Here is a 19,422-nt window from a genome sequence, read left to right on the forward strand (position 1 = left end):
GGTCCCCTCATAGATGGACACTGGGGAAGAGCCAGGGGTCCTCACTGCTCCTGGAAGGCTGCGGCAGTGTCCTTCTTACCTTCATAGAGTCCCACTCAAGAAATTGGTCACCTCCGTTCCTTTGATCGACTATGAAGATGCATGTTTGCAAGAAGACTTACAAAATGAGCCCCTCAAGGAAAAAAAAAAAAAGAAAGTGGGGGAGGGAAAGAGGGGAAGGAGAGAGACTTCTGCTCCCGGGAAAGTGTCCTGGGCTACAGGCATCGGCCATCAGGAAACAGGGAGGGGTCAGAGCTGGCCGAATGGTCAGCAAAGCCACAGGATTCTAGATCATGTGAGTTGTTTTGACTTCTCCTGACCGTGGCCTGGAGATCGCAGCCCAGGATTTAGAATAACCCACACCCCTGGTCCAGCACTAGCCGTGGTCCTTGGTGACAGGGGGACTGGGAAGCCAGCACCTCCCACATCAGGCACAGGGGAAGGAGCGGTTATCCCTCCTGTGGGATCCCTGTGAGGACCAAAGGGGGCAGCATGTGGGGTGCCCGCAGGCAGGCTCATGTCTGAGAGCTGAGCTCCTTCCCTGGCTTTTAGAAATCGTTCCTCGTTTTATTTATTTTTTTTAACCATAAAGCAATTCCTCCTATATTTAGCCAGAAGTCTATTATAAAAGGCTTTTGAAAAAATAAGTGAATAGTCTCCTTGTGGCAGGAGCCATTACTTGACCACCAACATCTGCTCTATTTCTTTCTTATAAGACCTTACATTAGTGGGACGGCCACTGCCATCCCGGGCAGCAAGACACCACACAGCTCACAGGGCCACCGTGACCAGCCCTGTCCTCCTTCGCAGGGGGGGGTGTGGTTGGTGGGACTCCTTTTCCCTAAAAGAGGAAAGCATCCTGGGTTACAGGCTTCTTCTGTCCCTGCCTAGGCACATCGGCTGGATTCCAGGGACATCTCTGGCCGGACGGGGAGCTGAGGACTGAGCCCCAAGGTGGCTTGGAATGGCAGAGGGCAGACAGCGTCTCCGACCACAGGACCAGAGGCTGCTGTGGAGAACAGAGGGGCCAAAAGACAGACAGGGACTGAGTAGACGGTCAGGGAGCCACAGCCGCGCTCACCCTGGGTCATTCTGCGAGAAAAGTAAATCTAAGGCTGCGCAAATGTCAAACCCCAGATTTCTGGGGTTTCCCTCAATGGACCTTGATCTAGTTACCACGGGTACTTCCCTCCCCTCCCAGCCCCTCTGAGCATCTCCTGCTCTGTGCTCCCAGGAGAGGTCTATTCACGCACACACACACACGTACAATGGGACATGCCACAAGCCATGCTCTGATTTCTTAACAGTCCTTATAGGGAGGGGAAATTCCCAGGTCAGGGTGCTCCGGTCTCTGACGCCATCCTTTTGCAGGTGTTTCAACTAATGTAAGTGATATGCATCGAGTACAGCAGCCCCACTTCCACAGTGGGATGGCTGGTCCCTGACCCTGCCAAGTCTCCCTGCATCTCTTCCTTTGAGGGATGAGTGGGAGGGCAGGCGGGGCCCCCCGGTTACGTCGAGAGCAGCAGCTTCGGGCTGTGCCTAACCCTGTGCTGCTCCTGTTTGGAAAGCAGCAGTTTGTCATAAGCTACTCCATTTTGAGTTTAAGTGGAATGGGTCCACACCCAGTTGTACAAATAAACCACCACCACCTGCCTGGCACAACCATAAGCATGAACTGATAAATCAGTCAATAATGTGAATAAGAATGGCTGCCTGTGAATTTATGGACTTTATCGGAAGCCCATGGATGCAGGGGCAGATCAGACTCACACCAGGAGAAACGGGCCCATGAGCTTCTCACACACACCAGCGAACACACCCAACCACCCAGTGATGCAACCCCCTCTCCTGAGACCTTAATAGTAGGAGCACTCTGGGCTGGACACTGTGGCATCCTGACCCGTCACCTGGTCACTTGCCATGAGCTTTGCCCAGGAAATTCCCCACAGTGGGCCCTTGGAATCTCTGGCCTTGGGCCTAAGCAGAGTGCGGTTTCTCCTGCCCAGGATGACACGGGTGTCCTGCCGCAAGCTGACACCTCAGGCTGACACTCTGAAGCTGCCGTCCATCTGGACCTTAGCCTGGAATAAGCTCCGCGCTTTGACGGCTCTGTGTCCTGAAGGAGTTCTTGGCTGGCTCCTAATCTTACCTGACCACTGTGCATCTGCTCTCTGCCTTGGCTCTCGGCTCAGCCCCTGGACCCCTGTGGCTGCCCTATCCCTTTCTTGGCCTTTCTGTAACCTACCTACAGGACTGTGTGAAGTGTGGTACGTGGTGTGAGTGTAGACCTCTACAGATGCCAGAGAGTGACATTGGAGTAGAGGACCTGGGATTGCCCGGCTGATGGCTACCAGGTGTCCCACTGCTGATGAAAGTGGTGTCTCTCATGAGTTTTTGGTCCCTCCCCTAGCCTGACGCTATGGAGAGCTGCGGACGTGTTTCACCTGTGTCAATGACAAAGGTCCTGACAGATGCTGTGCCAAAGACCACAGGGAAAGATGGCCTCCAGCCTTCTCCTGGGTGGAATCTGAGCTCCACGCCCTGTTTTCCTGGATGGAGACGCAGTGAGATATTTCCTGTGGAAGGAACCTCAAGAGTGTTTATAGAAAAGATGCTGCATCCCCCTCTCCTGGCATGTTGCTGAGAGCTGGGGCTGACCTCATTTCTCCTCATCCTGGAGTGTGCAGGCTTCTAGAATGTTCTTCTTTACAATGTGCTGCAATCTGGACGCACGCACACACATCACCAGCCATACATATCACACCCACATCGTGAGTACACAGCACACACTCCTTCTCCACTTTGTATCTCAGGGCCCTGCAGATGAGCTGGGAGTATCCCGAGCCTCTCCAGGGTAGGGGGTTTCTGAAGTCCAGCCTCCCTCATTGCCGGGGCATGCTGTTCTGTGTGTTTGGAGACGGTGGTGTGCTGAGGTTCTGTGCCTTGCACAGGTCTGCCACAACAGAGTGCCACACCCTGTGGTGTGAGGTGACAGGACCGTGCTCTCTCTCAGGCCAGAGGTCCAGAGCCAGGTGTTGGTGAGGCTGGTTCCTGTCCAGCTGCTGGAGCTGCCCACGTCCTGCCCCTTGTGGCTTGTAGGTTGCCACCTCTGCCTCCACACGGCCTCCCCTTTTCTGTGTCTCCAATGTCCCGCCCCTTTCTCCCATAAGGGCTCATCCTAGGTCCAGAGCAGCCTCATCTTGAGGTGCTTATTAAGTCTGCAAAGAGTCTGTTTCCAAATAAAGGGTTTCCAGACAGGTTCTGGGTGGGTGCCGGGGGTGGGGGGCATGGCTCCACCCACTGCAGTCCTCGTCCAGCCCTAGACTCCTAGGAGGGTCTGTGAAGACGAGCGGTGTGGCCGGCTCCCCGGCTGACCCCGTGCACACCTGTGCAGCCCACACCCCCACCTGAGCGGCCCCTCCCTCTGAGCCCTGTGAGACTCCCCAGGAGGAATGCTGCCCAGGGAGGGAGCTCGGAGGTTCCCCGGGCCCTCTGAGTTCTTTTGCCAACTCCCTTGTGCTAATGGTGTCCTTCAGCAGGGACAGTTGGCCCATGCTCTCTGTGGACAGATGAGGAAACTGAAGCCCACAGTCACATGGGGAACCACTCACAGAGGGGCCAAGAGCCAAGGGCCCGGCCAGGGGCCTGGACTCTGGATCTTCACGTTACCTGAGAGAGGACGCAGAGTGAGGAGGGGTCTGCTGGGTTGCTGCAGCTGGGTGACATGGACACTATATGCAGGGGACAGCCCAGCAGGGAGACACCATGTGTCCAGGGGACAGGAAAGCCCTGCACCAGGACTGGCTCTTGCCTGGTCACTGTCCCTTGGAGGTAGAACCAAATTTGAAGAGGAAATGATTCTTCACGTGAAGGCACAGAGGGTTGGCTTCCACAGGGCACAACCAGGCCTCCTGAGGGATGCCACCTTCAGGACCCCTGAGCTGACTCAGAGATGGGGGTTGTGACTCGCCAAGGCACACAGAGCCCAAGTGGCAGAGCCTGAGCCCCAGCCCCGAGACTCCTAGAGGGGCCCCTCCCCGCTCCACTGAGTCCCTGGGTCCGAAGCTCTCATTTCAGAGAAGCGGGCTGGGGCTGCTGCAGAACCTTGGCTCTGGTGGTTTGGGAACAAAACAATAAAAACAATGAGTTATGGAGACTCTTGTTTTGCTCATCAGCCGAGGTCTCCTGGGGCCAAGTTCTTGCTGGGTCCTTCTGAGCTGACGATCCTGTGGGGGAGGGAAGCTCTTGTTTGGATCTTGAGGCCAAGGCCAGTCAGAGAAGCACCTTCCTCTGGCCCCTCAGCTCCATTCCTACGCTCAGAACCCTTGACCCACAAGGTCACTGTGTTCTGAGAATCATTCTGGGGAACCGGTGTAGGGGCGCTGCGGTCTCCAGAAGCGACTCTGTATCCTGGGATCCCCTTTTCCTGGCTGCAAAACCTCAGACAGGTGGCAACACCCCGTCCTCTGCAGCGTCTGCCCTCCCAGCTCAGGTACCCAGGAGGGAAGGCCACCCTGCCCCGACTCAGAGCCCCTGGGCCTGCACCCTGCTCCAGCTCCGGACGGTCCTGCCCAGGGTGCAGACAGGAGCCCAGCTGGTGGAGAGGCTGTGCGAGGTCTCTGGCCCAGGGTGTGTCCACATCTTGGTTCTCTCCCTCCAGGGCCCTGGGAACAGCTCCAGGCTGGAGCAAGTTTATCACATTCCTTTCTCTACCCACCCAGCCTTGAAGTTCTCGGAAAACAAAGCCAAGAAGTGGAACAAAGCAGCTGGACTCCTGCTTCCTGGGTTTCTGTGCCTGGTAACCAACCAGCTGGGTGCACTTGGAGAGATCTTTCCAGCTCTCCGCGCCTCAGTTTCCCTGTGTGCAGGGGGCAGCGAGGCTCCCCCTGTGTTTAGATGGGTGGTCAGTCTTGGAGGGCGGGCAATTGGCCCTTGGCATGGAGCCAGGGCTGCTGGGGACAGTGTTCCTCTCATGCTGTCTTCTGATAGTCTTGGGCTCGGGTCCTCTCTCTGGGATCATCTAGAAAATTCTGTCTTTGCTGTATAATTGCTCAGTTGCACACTTGCCAGGGATCTTAGCCAAATTCCACTCTCTCTGGCCCTCTGTTTTCTCCCTTGAACAGGGAGAGGTCTGGTGATACCCGGGGGTAGTCCAGCTAGCTGTGACATCCTCGGGTTCCCTGCGGTCTTGCCTGTTTTGGAGAGTTGTGATTTCCTTCTCCTCACAGTCTGACCCCTCTCTATCCCACGTGGAGTACATGTCCTGCTCCCTGGCTGAGTGGTGGGTCTCTGGTCGAGGCCAGGCCTTTACACTGTCTGTCTGGACTTTTAGTTTCTAGCCAAGTGGCCTAAGGTAGAAGAAGGGGCAGAGGCCACTTGTGCCAGTAACTGGCCCTATGGTCAGCTGCATATAGGAACCCCACACCAAATACCCATGTGCCTAACCCCAAGAACTGTGGATACGTTTGTTGTTTTATATGGTAAAAGGAACTTCAAAGCTGTGACTTAAGTCCAGGATCTTGAGATGATCCAAATTCCTTTGGGCTAATAAGCAGAATACCCGCCTCTGGTCATTTAAACACAGCATCAACTCAGTGCACGCCGTGAAGGCCGGAGTGCAGGGTGCAGGCAGCAGAGGCGGGCTCCGTGTCTGGAGAGGCGGCCCCTGGTTCACAGACAGTGCCCTCCCACTGTGGAGCGGGGCAGGCATGCCTCCTGAGCCTCCTTCCAAAGGCACATCCAGGAGGCCATCCCTCCTGACCTGGTCACCTCCCAGAGGTTCCACCTCTGTGGAGTCATGTTGGAGACCAGGTTCCAACACCTGGTTGGTGGAGGTAGGGTGCACTCCCACCATAGCAGGTGGGAGATGATCCTGGATGGTCCTGGCGACCAACATCACCTCAAGGGTCCTTATGAGGGGAGGCAGGAGGCTCCCTCAGGCCAGAGGAAGGTCAAGTGGTGGAAGCAGAGGGAGGGGTCGTGAGATGCAGCGTAGCCACAGGCATGGTGCTCAGAGCTGGAAGGCAAGGAGTCGGGTACTTCCCTGGGGCTTCCAGAAGGAAGGGCCTCCTGCAGCCCAGGACTTTAAGCCACCAAATGTGTGGTGGCCGTGACAGCAGGGGAGAATGCCTCCCGCACTGAGCTCTGCAGCACCTGCCCCAGCCATCTCTTCCCCTGGACTTCCTGACCCTGGCTCTGGGCTGGCTCCCCTCTGTCCGCTCCCTTCCCTGTTGCCCCAGCCGAGTGCCTTTTCAGCTGCCATGCGGGGGCTCCAGCCTGGATCCTCCTCTGCCCCCTGTTCCCCACCTGGGTTGGCAGTTCTGACTCAGCATGGCTGACAAAGCACCTGCAGAGGATCATTTATTTAGACCCAACTGCAGACACTTGAGATTTGGACTCTGTGTGGACGTAGTGAATTCACGTTTTGGGGTTCCATGCCCTGCCTTCCAGGAAATGTGGGAGGCAGGGGCAGAAGTCAGCAGAGCAGGCTATGGAGCCTCTGCTGTGTGGGAGGACTGACTCACAAGGCTAAGGCTTGGGAGCTGGGGGACCAGAGGCCAGTCCTGTTTGTGACTTGGGTTGGGAGGAGAGTGCAGCCCGTTGTTGGCATAGTGTGACCCAGAGGGGCTGTGGAAGACCAGCGGCTTTCCCTTTGATTTCATGCCTGTCTGCTTCCATGAATCCACTCCTGGTGCTAAAGGACTGAGCCTCTAGTTATCTGCTTAACCGGGGACCTCCCAGTGACTGTAAGCTCCTGGGGGTCAGGGTCAAGTTCACCCTTCTCACATCTCCAGCGCCTGGCATGAGCCACCGCCTTGGCACAGGGTGGGTACCCGAAGGGCATTTGCAGAATGCAGCCTTCAGTTCCCTGGCTTCCTCTTCTGAAGTGGACAGTGGCATCCTCTCTGTCTGCTGCACGTGACATTCACTAAAAACTACCAGGAAGGTTCAGAGGAAAGAAACCTGAGTTCAGGTGGCTTGGCTTTGGGAAGCCACCCCCACTCTGGCTGGCCCTCGGCCGTGGAGCAGATAGGACAGCATCTTCCTGGGGACCATGTCCATCCCCCCCATGGCAGCCCTACGAGGCAAGGACTCCCAGTGCTGACTTTGTACCCTGAGGTGCCCTGTGTGGCCTGGCAGAGTGGCGTGTGACCTTGCGTATTAACTCAGGTGTTTGTGGACGGCACGGCCCTCTCTGTTTCCTGACCACCAGCTTCATTTCTCATGCACCCTTTTCCCTTGGCCTATGGAGTCTCTTCCCTTCTGAAGCTGGAGGGCTCTGACTATGCAGCTAGCTGGGAAGTGCTGATTGTCCCCTGCTTTACGACCCTGAAAGCTCCTTCTGGAACTCAGGCTGGAGGCCCAGCTCTGCAGCAGGGCTGACCTGGCCTTCCTGCTCCGGCCCTGCCCTCTCCACAAGGGCCCTAGCACCCTATGCCAGTGAGGCAGGACTTCTCCAGTCTCCCACCCACTTCAAGGTGGCTCCATGGTGAGCTCCGATGGGTCACAGTTCCTACTATACCACCTCCTGGTGGCTTGGCCTTGGCGTGTGACTTAAGCCCTCTGACCGCTGTTTTCTCATTAGTTGATGGGTAAAGCATCCCTCTCAAGGGCAGCGGGGGTTCTAGTGATTTCTACAGGCAGAGCCTAGAGCAGTGCCAGGCACACACGCCAGGGGACGCCTTGAGGCCCCTCTCAGCTCAGAACATCTTTTCTGATTCTTTCAGCCGCAACCTGGATCCTTCCCTGGGGCCTTCTGCGAGGGCTCTACCCATCCCATGTGCTGATCTTTGCTCCCCTCTGTTCTGTCAGTGTTTGCTTGTACACCCAGGGGCTCCGACGCTTGGTGCACAAACATTTTCAATTATTATATTCTCCTTCGCCATTACTCACTGTCCTTCTTTGTGTATGGCGACAGTTTCTGACTTGCAGTCTGCTTTGTCCCCTGTCAGCGTAGACACCTCTGCTCTCTCTGGCTGCATTTGTGTGGATTTCCCACCCTGCCCCTCCAGCCTGCTTGTCCTCACAGGTGACGTGAGTCTTCTGTGAGCGGCACATTGGTGGATTCTGGTGCCTTTTCTCTTTTATCCCCTCACCCTCTCCAGGCTTTGGACGGGGGTTTAACACACTGTGGAGCCTCCTTTGACTCCCTTCCTCCTGCTGAGGGCCAGTGTCCCGTTCTTGGTGTCTGGGAGCCTCGCATCTCCAGCTGGCTCTGGGCTACCAGCCTGATGCACCTGCTTGTATCTGCATGTTTCATTTAAGTGCTCGGCCCTTGGAGAGCTGGGATTTTGTCATTTCCTGACACTTGGCCCCAAGGCTGGGGTCAGCCATCATTCCATGCCTTTGGTTAATGAAGGTGCTGGTGACAGTCCACCGCTGACAGGCACCCAGCAGCCGCAGTGGGTCCGGTTCAGTGTGGAGGCTCTTCAGTTGCAATATTTCTTTTGATTCCAACTGCAAACCTAAGAAGTAGGGACTGCGATTAATATCATCTTATAGTTAAAAGAACCCAGGGTCAGAAGAGTAAAGGAAACTTTCTGATTCACCCAGCTAAAATTGCAGAGCCGGATTTTAGCCTGGGTGGGCCAGGTCTCAGCTGGGGCTTCAGCCTCCTCACTCCCACTTCAGTTAGCACTGGGTACTTACTGCTGCATGTGACAGAAAACTCCGAGTAGCTGTGGCCTACACAGAAGGGAAGTGATTTCTGTCTTATCCAAAGAATCTCAAGGACAGACAGCCTAGGCTGGTGTGGCTGTGTAGCAGTCTCACCAAGACCCCAGGGTCCTCTTTCTGTACTTCTTTCTTCCTTTACACACAGAGTTTACTGCAGGTCTTCTACCCCAGGATGGCTGCCATAGCTCCAGCCAAAACAACACCCACATTCCAGTCTACCATCAGAGGGCAGCAGATCAGAGTGGCCTTAAAGGCCGCTTTCTGCATGTTTTCTATTGTTCTATAACACATTTCAATGACTCTAGCAGCTTAGCACCATCTGCAGCCAGTAGGACAATTTCTGTGGCTGGGGTCAGGCCTGGCTCAGCTGGGTCCTCTGGTTTAGGGTCTCCTGAAGCTGCAATCTAGGAGACCATGGGCTGCGGTCTCCTTGGAGGCTCCACTGGGGAAGGATGGCCTTCCAAGCTCATTAGGCAGGTTGTGAGAACCATTCCTGGGGCCCTGGGAACGAGGCCTCTGTTTCCCGCAGGTTGGTGGCTGCCAGGTGCCTCGGCTCTGGAGGAGGCCTGTTGCTCCTCCCCACCAGCCTCCTCCCCACCAGCCTCCTCCCCACCAGCCTCCTCCCCACCGGCCTCCTTGATGGGTCCCTTTCTTCATCCAGGGAGCAAGGAAGACTGAGCCTCATTTTCGTCTTCCTCTCAAAGTTGGAACCACCTGAGGCGAGGACCACAGTGGCCCTGTGACAGCTGTGGCTGCATCGTAAGAAGCTTCTACTCTTCCCATCAGCCAAACCTGGCCCCCCAGTCACCGTGGATGGAGAAGCTGGGAACCTGGTGCCTTAGCTTTTCAGTCGTGTGTCCAGGTAAGGATTGGGGCTGTGCTAGGACAAAGCAGGCCCAGCACAGCCCAAAGCCACCTCACTACCACTAGGACTTGTGACAGAGTATGTGACATTGAAGAAGACCAAAGGCATTTTCTCTTTCCCCGAAGATTGTTCCTAATGCTCATACTCTTTGAAAAAAGAGAAAATACAAAAAAAGAGAAACTAAACAGGATCCGTGAGACACCCCCATTCGGGAGGAGGTGTCCGGTGGGCATCATCCTGTGTTGCTGGCTTCTCTCCTGTGGGACCCATTCTGGCTCACCAAGCGCTTTATCATAATGCTCTTATTTATTGACAGTCAGTAGGAGAGGCAGAAATAGACTGAGATGCCCAAATAGCTTTGGGACGTGGCCACAGCTTGATGTCCAGCTTTTACCCACTTAGTGATGAGCTGAAGCTAAACCACAGGTGATAATGTCCAGCTGTCCTAAAACTTATGTTCACAGTGGTTTTTTTTCCCACAATATTCATATAATTAAAAAGTGCTCACGGTGTATTGGGTAAATAAAAAGTAGGATGGATAACTGTATACTTAATACTAAGATTTTGTTCATGTGTAAATATGGTCACGCAAATCATCTGAAAGACACGTTACACAATGTGGACCATGTTAATCTCGGCTGATGGCATTTCATGTGCAATTTCTTTCTTTATTTCCTTCTACATGTTTGCATTTTCCAGACTGTATAATAAGGGAACATCACTTCTTTGGTTTATTTATTTTTATGTTTTTGAGGTGTTTTTCATGGGTGCGTACACACTGGTGGAATTCGTGGCTGTATTTTTGTACATGCACAAGACACAGCCACATAATTTGGTCAACATTATTCTCAGGCACCTCCCCTAGCAAACATCACTTCTGGTGTCATACAGAGGGAGAGATGTGAACACTCCAGGCGCTGAGGCAGGGCATGGCTGCGCCCAGGTTGAATGGCATGGGTGGGTCACGATTGAGATGGCAGCTGGCTGGAAGTGCCCCTCATCAAGCTGAAAATTCCTCCCAAGAAACTGTCACCTGGTGCTGAGTGAGGGACTCTCCACCCAGTAGACTTGAGTCTCTTTCCGCGGCCCCCGTGGTGACCATGTGTGGAGGGGTTGAGCTGGCCCCGGCCAGGGTAAGGCCGCCCTGTCTGGCAAGAGCATGCTGGGAAAACCTTTGCATCTCACCTGCTGCCAGTGTCCTGTCCTACTCCCCAGAAAACAGCTGCTTTCTATCCAGAGCACCTGGGTATCATGGAGGCCAGAGGCGCCAGGGTGCTGGTGCACACAGAGCCAGCTCCTTCAGCTGTCACAGCTGTCAGTAGCACTAGCTAGGCCCCTGCACTCCCTAGGACAGCCCAGGCCACCCGCCTATTAATGTGTCCAGCATCATCACACCTGTTCCCTCTGCCTTTCTTCCTGATTCCTGGGCTTCCTGAGCCATTTCCTGAATCCACGACCTCCTCAGATCCCTGTTAGTCTGATTATTGGGAAAGAACTTCAGCTCTGTCACATCCCCCTGGTCCTCTACTCTAGGGACACAGCAAATCCCTGTCTACATTTGGAGCATGGAGCTGCAGGAGCTGCCAGAAACAGGCTAATGAGGAACAGGGAGATGTGGAAGGAGCTCAAAACTAAAGAGAATTACAGCTCTGAAGCAGAGCGCATGTTGCATTCACCTTGGTTTTGAGAAAAACCAGTAATGAAAAGCACAGCAACCAGGCAGTGGGAAAGGAACACAGCCCAAACCCCGGTGAGGGCACGGAGTTCCTCGCCTCACACACTGGGGTGTCAGTACATGCTGCTCCCCATCAGAATGTGTAACAACAACCCCCCCTGAACCCCGTAACGTTTTCCCTTTGTCATTGTGTGTGCTTCAAGACAGGGGAATGTGCTGAGGTGTGTCGCTAGGTGAATTCCTCCTGGTGGACACCATAGTGAGTACTTCCATGGACCTACAGGGTGTAGGTCAGCCACTCACAGGGCCTGCCGATACAATCAGGAGACTCAGGACACGAGATCTAGGCGGCCGCTGCCTGCGTAGCATGGCGAATGTTCACAAGATGCCACAAAAATGTGGGGAGTATGGTCTGAAGTCAATAAAGTACAGCAGAGCAAGCCCACAAACCACCACACAGTCAGTGATTACATAGTGGCATGCACTGCTTTGGAAGACTGGCAGCAACCCTGGGAACACAGGAGATGGGTGGATGGAAGGACAAATGAGTGCATAGATGGACAGATGGAGGAATAAGGGCAGAAGAATGATGAGCTCAAGGATGGACAAGAGCTGAACAGATGGGTGGACGGATGTCGACGTGAATGGGGGGAAGTTGAACTCAAGAACAGGTGGATGGATTGCGTGCCTGTGTGTGTGTGTGTTGGATGAACTGAACGGGTGGACGAGGAGGCGGATGGATGGATGATGAGTTAAAGAATGGATGCATAGTTTGTCGAAGGCGTGGATGGACAGGTGGACGGTGGTGGATGAGCTAGTCTTGTCCTGTGCACTCTACAATCATTCTCCATCCTGCTGCTGTCACTTAGAATCCACTAGTCCCACCATTCTCAGAACCTTCCTCTTCTCTCCGTTGCCTGCTAAATGAGTCCAGGCTCTTCAGTGTGGCATGTGATGTTCTCTGATTCTTCGTCTCTCCATTTTCTCAGGGCAGTTCCAGCCCTGATGCAGCATCTTACACACAAGGACCTGCTGCTCTGAGCTGTAAGCCTACGGACTCCTTGACCTGGCTCCCCTGGGTGCTCCCCACCCTTACACGTTTGCTCCCTCTGCCCAGGACTTATTCCCAAGATCTCTTTCTCTCCTCATTTTGTCCCTCTTTTATTCCACATAGAAGTGCGTCTTTGCATCTCAGACTGTTTTCGTTTTTGATTTGTTTGCCTATTTCTTATTGGCATAACCCAAAATGAGGAATTCGGAATAAGGTATTACACCTGGCTCAATAAATATGTGTTAAGATATAATAGTGTTGCTGGGCACTGTGGCACATGCCTGCAATCCCAGCCACCACGGAGGCTGAGGCAGGAGGATCGCATGTTCAAAGACAACCTCAGCAACTTAACGAGACCCTGTCTCAACATAAAAAATAAAAAGGGCTGTGGAGGTAACTCAGTGGTAGAAAGACCTCTCCATTCAGTCCTCAGAACTTATGGGCATGTTACTTCACATGGAAAAGGGACTTTGCAGATGTGATTAAGGATTTGGAGACAGGGAGATGGTACCCAACCATCCAGGTGGGACTGTGGTTGACACAAAGGTCCTAACAACACCTTGGTGGGAGGTAGAAGGAGGAGGGGAGGAAATGTGAGCATGAGGGCAGGTGTCAGTGACGTGGCTGTCGACCTGAAGACGGAGGAAGGGCCACTGGCCAGAGACTGCAGGAAGCTTCTAGAAACAGGAAAAGGGCCAGGAGACATAAATTTCCCCAGGGCCTCAGGAAGGAAGGTGACCCTGTGGACAGCTCCTCTCATCCACGAAGTCCATGTAGAAGTTGGGTCCCTAGAGCTGGCGTTGTCACTTCGTCCAGCAGCCATAGTCAGCCAGGGCAAGCGGTCACTGCTCGTTTGTCCTGAAGGCTCCCCTGGCTCAGCATGTGGCATCTGTTGCTTCACCTGGTTCCTGAAAGCTGAAAGACGTGGCGTAACAGCCACATGGGTGGTAGGTGGCTGGCGGGGCCTGGGACCTGGGCAGTCTGGCTCTAGAGGCCCTGATGTCAACCAGCCCTCTGAATGAAAGACGCTGGAGACGGGCCTCTCTGTGGTGCACATACTCAGTGGTCAACGCTGAGGAAGAATCTAGAAAGAATGGCTGAGCTCCTTCCTGAATCCAGACCCGGGTAGCTGCAGGAACTCTTGTTCCTCTCCACCGTCCCATCAGCAGGTAGGAAGGGCCTGGGCTGCTTGAGGCCCAGACAGTGCCAGGAGAGCCCAGGGAGCAGGAGGTGGCTGCTGCCTCCGCCTCGGGCGTCCCAGTCGAGGCCTGCCACCGAGCAGCAGGCATCGTGGATACCCTTGGGTGCCAAGTCAGTCCCAGGCACTGGCCAGGTGGGCTGTGGCTTTTCCCAGAAATCTCCGTGCTATGCCAGATTCTCCTGGAACCCGCTGGATCCCCTGTGAGGCAAACTCGGGCTGTGCCGCGTGAGCCGCCTCCATGAGGGCAACAGTGCCAGGTGGCCGCGAGGGCTGACTATCCAGGCGTGACCGCCAGCCCTGCTCCAACGCAGCACTTGGGGTCTGCACCCTCGACTCCTGTAGGCAGCAGGGCAGGGAGAGGAAATGTGAACGGCTCATGAAGAAAGGAACAGCAGTTTCCCATGAGCAAGCAGAGGACTCCCTGGTGCCACCAGCACATTCTAGAAGCTCAACAGAAGAGAACACAGATACCAGTTCTCCTAGAGGGTCTGGGACACCTTCCACAGGCTGATTCAACTTATGTCTTCCTCTAAAAACCTCCTAACCCTCTGCCCCACTGACCCTACTTCTAGGGATGCAGAGAAAAAAAAACAAAAATCATCATTGCAGAATTAATTATGAGAATAAAATTAATAAATAACACATTTGCCAAATATTAAGAGACCAGGTAAAATATTCGATGATTCCATATTAAAAATCCATATGATGGTATGCTAAATAGATTGAATATTAAGTGGAAGTTTTATAAAACTTTTGAGCTTTTTTCTGATAAAGGGTTATGTGGAATAAAATGCAAAAGTGTCTATGATGCGTGATTCCAAAAAGACACACATGCATGTACCTATGTATGTGCCCGTGCACACTCTGTCCACACACTCCAGAATGCAAGCAGGGTCATCTCTGTGGCTGGGTTGCAGGTTTTGATTTCCCTTCTTATAATTATCTGTGTTGTCCAATTGAACATATTAAGTTTGTGGGCTTTTTAAAAGTGCTTCTTGTTTATGCAACAAATTCAAAAGACGTACAATCAGACCTGAGTGGATTGGTTCACCCGGACAGGGAGGACCACAGACAGCCCGAGGAGGCTCAGGTCACCTAGGACTGACCAGGACCCGCCTCACTGCTGCCAGGGGTCCTTCTGGACAGCACCAGGGCTGGGCGGCCAGGCAGGGCACAGGTGCCACAGGCATGGGCTGGCTCTGCTCTACCCCAGGCTGCCAGGCAGGTCTGCACGGTGTCCATGACTGTCACTGTCCCATCTAACAAGTCTCCCACTTGCTGCAGAAAAGGTCCTTCTCTGGGGTCCAGGTGACTCCAAATCTCTGCTATCTCCAGATGTGGCACCTGCCAACCTTGCTCAAGAAGGGCTGACATGCTTCAGGGCCAGAGAGATGACGGTGGTCATCTTGCTGTTCCTCACAGGTGGCTCTGTGGGTCCATCAAATCTGGACCTCCACCTGGAGGCCACCAAACCCTGGGGCTGCTGCGCATGGTCATGGTTCTGAGGAGCGAGGTAGAGAGTGGGACCCAGGGGAGCTCCGTCTCCACAGTCACCGCCGCGCAGGGACCTCAACCTTGTGAGTCAGCATGCACACAGCCTCCTTCATCCATCACCAAGTGCCTCCGTGGGGAAGTGCTAAGGAAGCCAGGAGCTGCGGAGCTGTCGGGTCCTCAGACCTGTGCGGGTGAGGGCTGGACGGGCCAGTCCTCAAACTCGTGAAGCCTCAGTTTCCAATCTGTGAAACAAAAATTTGAAGCTGAGCGAGTCAGAGCCTCTTCCGGGTCTACCGTGTTTTGATGGTATCAGGGGACACTCTGAAATGTCTTTGGCCTTTGGAACTCTCTGGATCTCAAGAACAATCTGTACTTCTGGATGGTCACAAGGATGCCTCCAGGAAGGACACACAGCCAGACCCCTGTGTCCTAGAGGGAGGCAGGTCTGTGTAACCAGAGTCCTGGGGACCTCGCTACCTCACTACTCTCCCCCACCCCACCCCATGGCTCCCGGTCTCCCCAGCGGTGGGCTGCCCTGGGGCGTGTTGCTTATGGCTTTAGGGTATGAGAGAACACCCACATATGCCATCCGGAGTGCCCATGCGCAGTAGTCCCGTCTGCTGGTATGCTTCTCTCCACGGGGAGCTCCCTAACAGACACGTCTGGCCACACAGGACAGGCTTTCTGTAAATCATCTCCCAGTCCTCCTGGCAATCTTGGGGGCTCAACTCATTCTGCTCATTTTAGAGATGAGGAAGTTGGGGTTCTGATTCAGAGGGTCACTTTCTTGAGGATGCACATGGTGCTGTGTGCTGTTGGACCCACAGCCCTCACTGAAGCTCGGTGAGGTCCAGGATAGTAACCTGGACCCTGTTCACCTCCCAGCTCTCCCCTTCCCGACACCTCGCTTAGTGGCCCTGTGTCTCTGGGAGGCCCTGATAGAAAACCCACACCACCTACACTGGTGTCCAGGGCTGGCAGAAAGGGGTTTTCATCTCTGGGTATTTAATTACTAGGCACCAAACCTTCCCTCATCTGCTTTTCTTCCACTGCAACCTAAACCCCCTAACATAGACCACAGAGCTCACGGTCAAGGTGTTCATTAACTGGATACAGGCACAACCTTCCAGACAGAAATGGAGGCTCCAGAAGACTGGACGCTCTGGTACTGTAAGGAGAGCAGGACTGAGACCCAGACCAGCTGGCTCAGGGCTAGGTCCCTGTCTCCCGAGAGGCCACTTCTCAACCATGTCAGGTGTGCCTCCCTGTACCAAGTCCCCAGGAAGATTAGGGCCAACCAGCTGTGTTTGTAGAAGCAGGTGTGGAAGCCTCAGGACCCTGGTTACTCATTACATTTTATTAAATGCTGATATCGCAAACCCTCATAAATAGGTCAAGGGGTGGCAAGTCACCAGAAGGCCAAGTCAGACAAACAGGAGCCTACTTATTAACTAACCCAGGCCTGACAGCTGCTCAGCAGCCCGGGGAGACCAGCACTGCCACCTCTGCCAAGGTGGCTGGGGAGGGGCTGGCCTTGCACTCTGGGCCCAGCTCCCTGGGAATCCAGAAACGAGCGGCAAGAAGAACCTGCACTTTGGCACCAAGTCCTGGAGCTTCTCCGTAGCCCTGTACCTGGTGTGTTCAGCTGCCCCTCGAGTCCTGCCACTCTGACCTTGAGGCTCACTCACGGTGGGGACATGTTCTGGCCTGGCCGGCTCAGGACGTGTCTGGGGCTTGGCCACCTTTTTCTCATTGCATCCAGGGCCTTGGTGCCACCTCTACTTTGACCCACAAACTGGAGCAGAGTCGGGGACACTGTCAAACACTCTCAGGCACCCCCAAGACAAGCCCCAAAGTCCTCTCGCCTTCAAAGTGCTCATGAGTATTCTTTGTGGAGAAACAGAAAAGGGGGAAGAAAAATGATCACAAAAGGAGAAAAACAACAACACTAAAGAAAAATTCTGGGATCTTTCAAAGTCTCCAGAGTTGCTGTCTTGGTTGATGGCTGTATGAGATTCATCTGGCTGCTATAACAAATTATCATAACAAATCATCACTAACTTAATGTTTCAAATAACATCCATGTGCTATCATGAAGTTCTGGGACGTTGGAGGTCTGAAGTGACCTGTGTGGGCTGGAGTCCAGCCAGGCAGCATTCATTCTGGAACTCCAGGGGGCCATGTCCTGGTTCTCTGGAGGAAACCACTGTTCCTTGGCTCAGGGCGCTCACCCTCTAGGTTTGTGTGCATCATCACACCTCCAGCTCTGACCTGCCCCAGCTTCCCTCCTCGAAGGGCCCTTGCAATGGCATTGGGCCCACCTAGGTAACTCAGGATCCTCTCTTCATCTCAAGAGCCTCGATTGTTTTTATCTGTTGTAATTAGTTATACGTGACAGCAGAATGCATTTCATTTCATTGTACACAAATGGAGTTCAACTTTTCATTTCTCTGACTGTACACAATGTAGAGTCGCACCACACGTACAAACATGCACCTAGGGTAATGGTGTCCTTCTCCTTCCACCATCTTTCCTGCCCCCATGCCCCCTCCCCTTTTCTCCCTCCCCTTTGTCAATCCAAAGTTCCTCCATTCTTCCCATGTCCCCTCCCCCCATTATGATGATCCTCAATTTAATTATATCTGCAAAATCCCTTTTGCTATGCCAGGTAACACATCCTCAAGTCCTGGATATCAGGGTGTGCACCCCATCTCCTTGGATGGGCTTGACTTGGCCACTCATTTCCTGCTCAATACCTTCTTCATCTCTTCCCACATTTGTCCCATCCTTCCCTGGATTCTCAGCTGGACCCCTCTCCTAGCCGAGTGTGCAGTGAGGTGTCCCAGGACTAGGCTTTGGCCATGTGGGGACATGAGTTGGCCTATTTCTAGCTAGACCTGACTCACTAAAAACCCCCTGTGATCTGCCTGCCAAGTGCAGGGGGTCCAGTGAAGCCAGGAGTCCCTCAGTGTAGGTGGGGTCACCAGAAGAACCCCAGATCAGGGGGCCTCCTGGTACACATCCCCGTTGGAATTGTCTCCACCTGACATTTTTATTCCTCTTTGCTTACTTGTTTATGGCCTGTGTTTCCCACTGAAATGTGAGCTCCGTGAGGGCAGGCCCGGCTATCTTGGTCCCTCTTGTTGCCTGGGCAGCGAGCACCGTCGCTGTAAATTGGAGGTGTACACCAAAAGCTTGTTCAATCCATGAACAGGTAGAATTGGCCTCACTCCCTTTCTGAGCTCTGGGGGTATCCAAAACCCACCCCAAGTTTCTGCAAATTCCTAAGGATTTGGGCTCAAGGACTCAGACTGGGCATTTGGCTTTCCATCTGCTGAGCTCACTCTGTCTATCTTTACTCATGTGACGATAAGCCGGGCATGCAGGTCCACGCCGCACCCTGCCCCACACGCCCAGGGCCTTCGAGTGTGCAGGACACTGTCTGAGGTGTGTGGAAGGCAGGGGAGGGCGTCCCCCCCGACCCACACAGCATGCCTGCAGTGCCAAGTGAAGGCAACAACTCGTTTTTTAATTCCAGGGCTGCTCCACTCCCTGCTGGACTACGTCCCTTCCCTCCATGTGTCTACGTCCCTTCCCTCCATGTGTCTACGTCCCTTCCCTCCATGTGTGTTCCAGCCCAGGCCAGCTTCCTGGTTGTCCTCCCCTCGTTGGCTTCCCTCCATCTCCTGGACATAGATTACGCTTTCTTCCCAAAGGTAGTTGCGGCTGCCGAATCTCCCACCTTGAAGGCTCTCCTCCATGTGATCTTGCCACCTTCCTTCCAAGAGGTGAGGTCTCTGTCCCCTTCCCATGGTTTTGGACAGGGCTGTGACATCCCATGACCTCTGGGACACTGAAATTCTGCCTCATCTGCTGGAATGCTGGCGGCTATGTTTGAGTGTACCCCCAGGATTTATGCGTGGGAAACTTGGTCCCCAGTATGACAATGTTGAGAGGTGGGACTTTAAGAGGAGAGTAGCTCTGCCCTTATGAACTGATTAATGCCAATATATCAGGGATGGGGATATGATGGAAGAAGTCTGACTCGCTCTCTTTTCTCCCTTGCCTCTCATCCCCTCCTCTCTTCTTCCCACTCAGACTTTACATTATCTTGCCCTTCTGCCTTCTGCCATGGGATTAAACAGCACAAAGGCCCTCACCAAATTCATGACCTTGGACTTCCCAGTCCACAAAATTCCTCTTTTTTATATGTTTTCCAGTCTCAGGTGTTCTGTTACAGCAGTACAAATGGACTAAGCTATTCACTTTTGGAAACCTGCACTGACATCCGAATACAACTCTGCTGAGGCCATGATTCGGTGAAGACGTTCTGACCAGGTGGAGAGGCCATGCTTGGTGGCCTGGTCTCAGCACTGTTGAGGCCTTGTGTGAAGACACCTAGTGACAGCTCCAGCCAC

This window comes from Spermophilus citellus, assembly GCF_964194105.1.
Source record: "Spermophilus citellus genome assembly, chromosome: 14".
Classification (NCBI taxonomy): domain Eukaryota; kingdom Metazoa; phylum Chordata; class Mammalia; order Rodentia; family Sciuridae; genus Spermophilus; species Spermophilus citellus.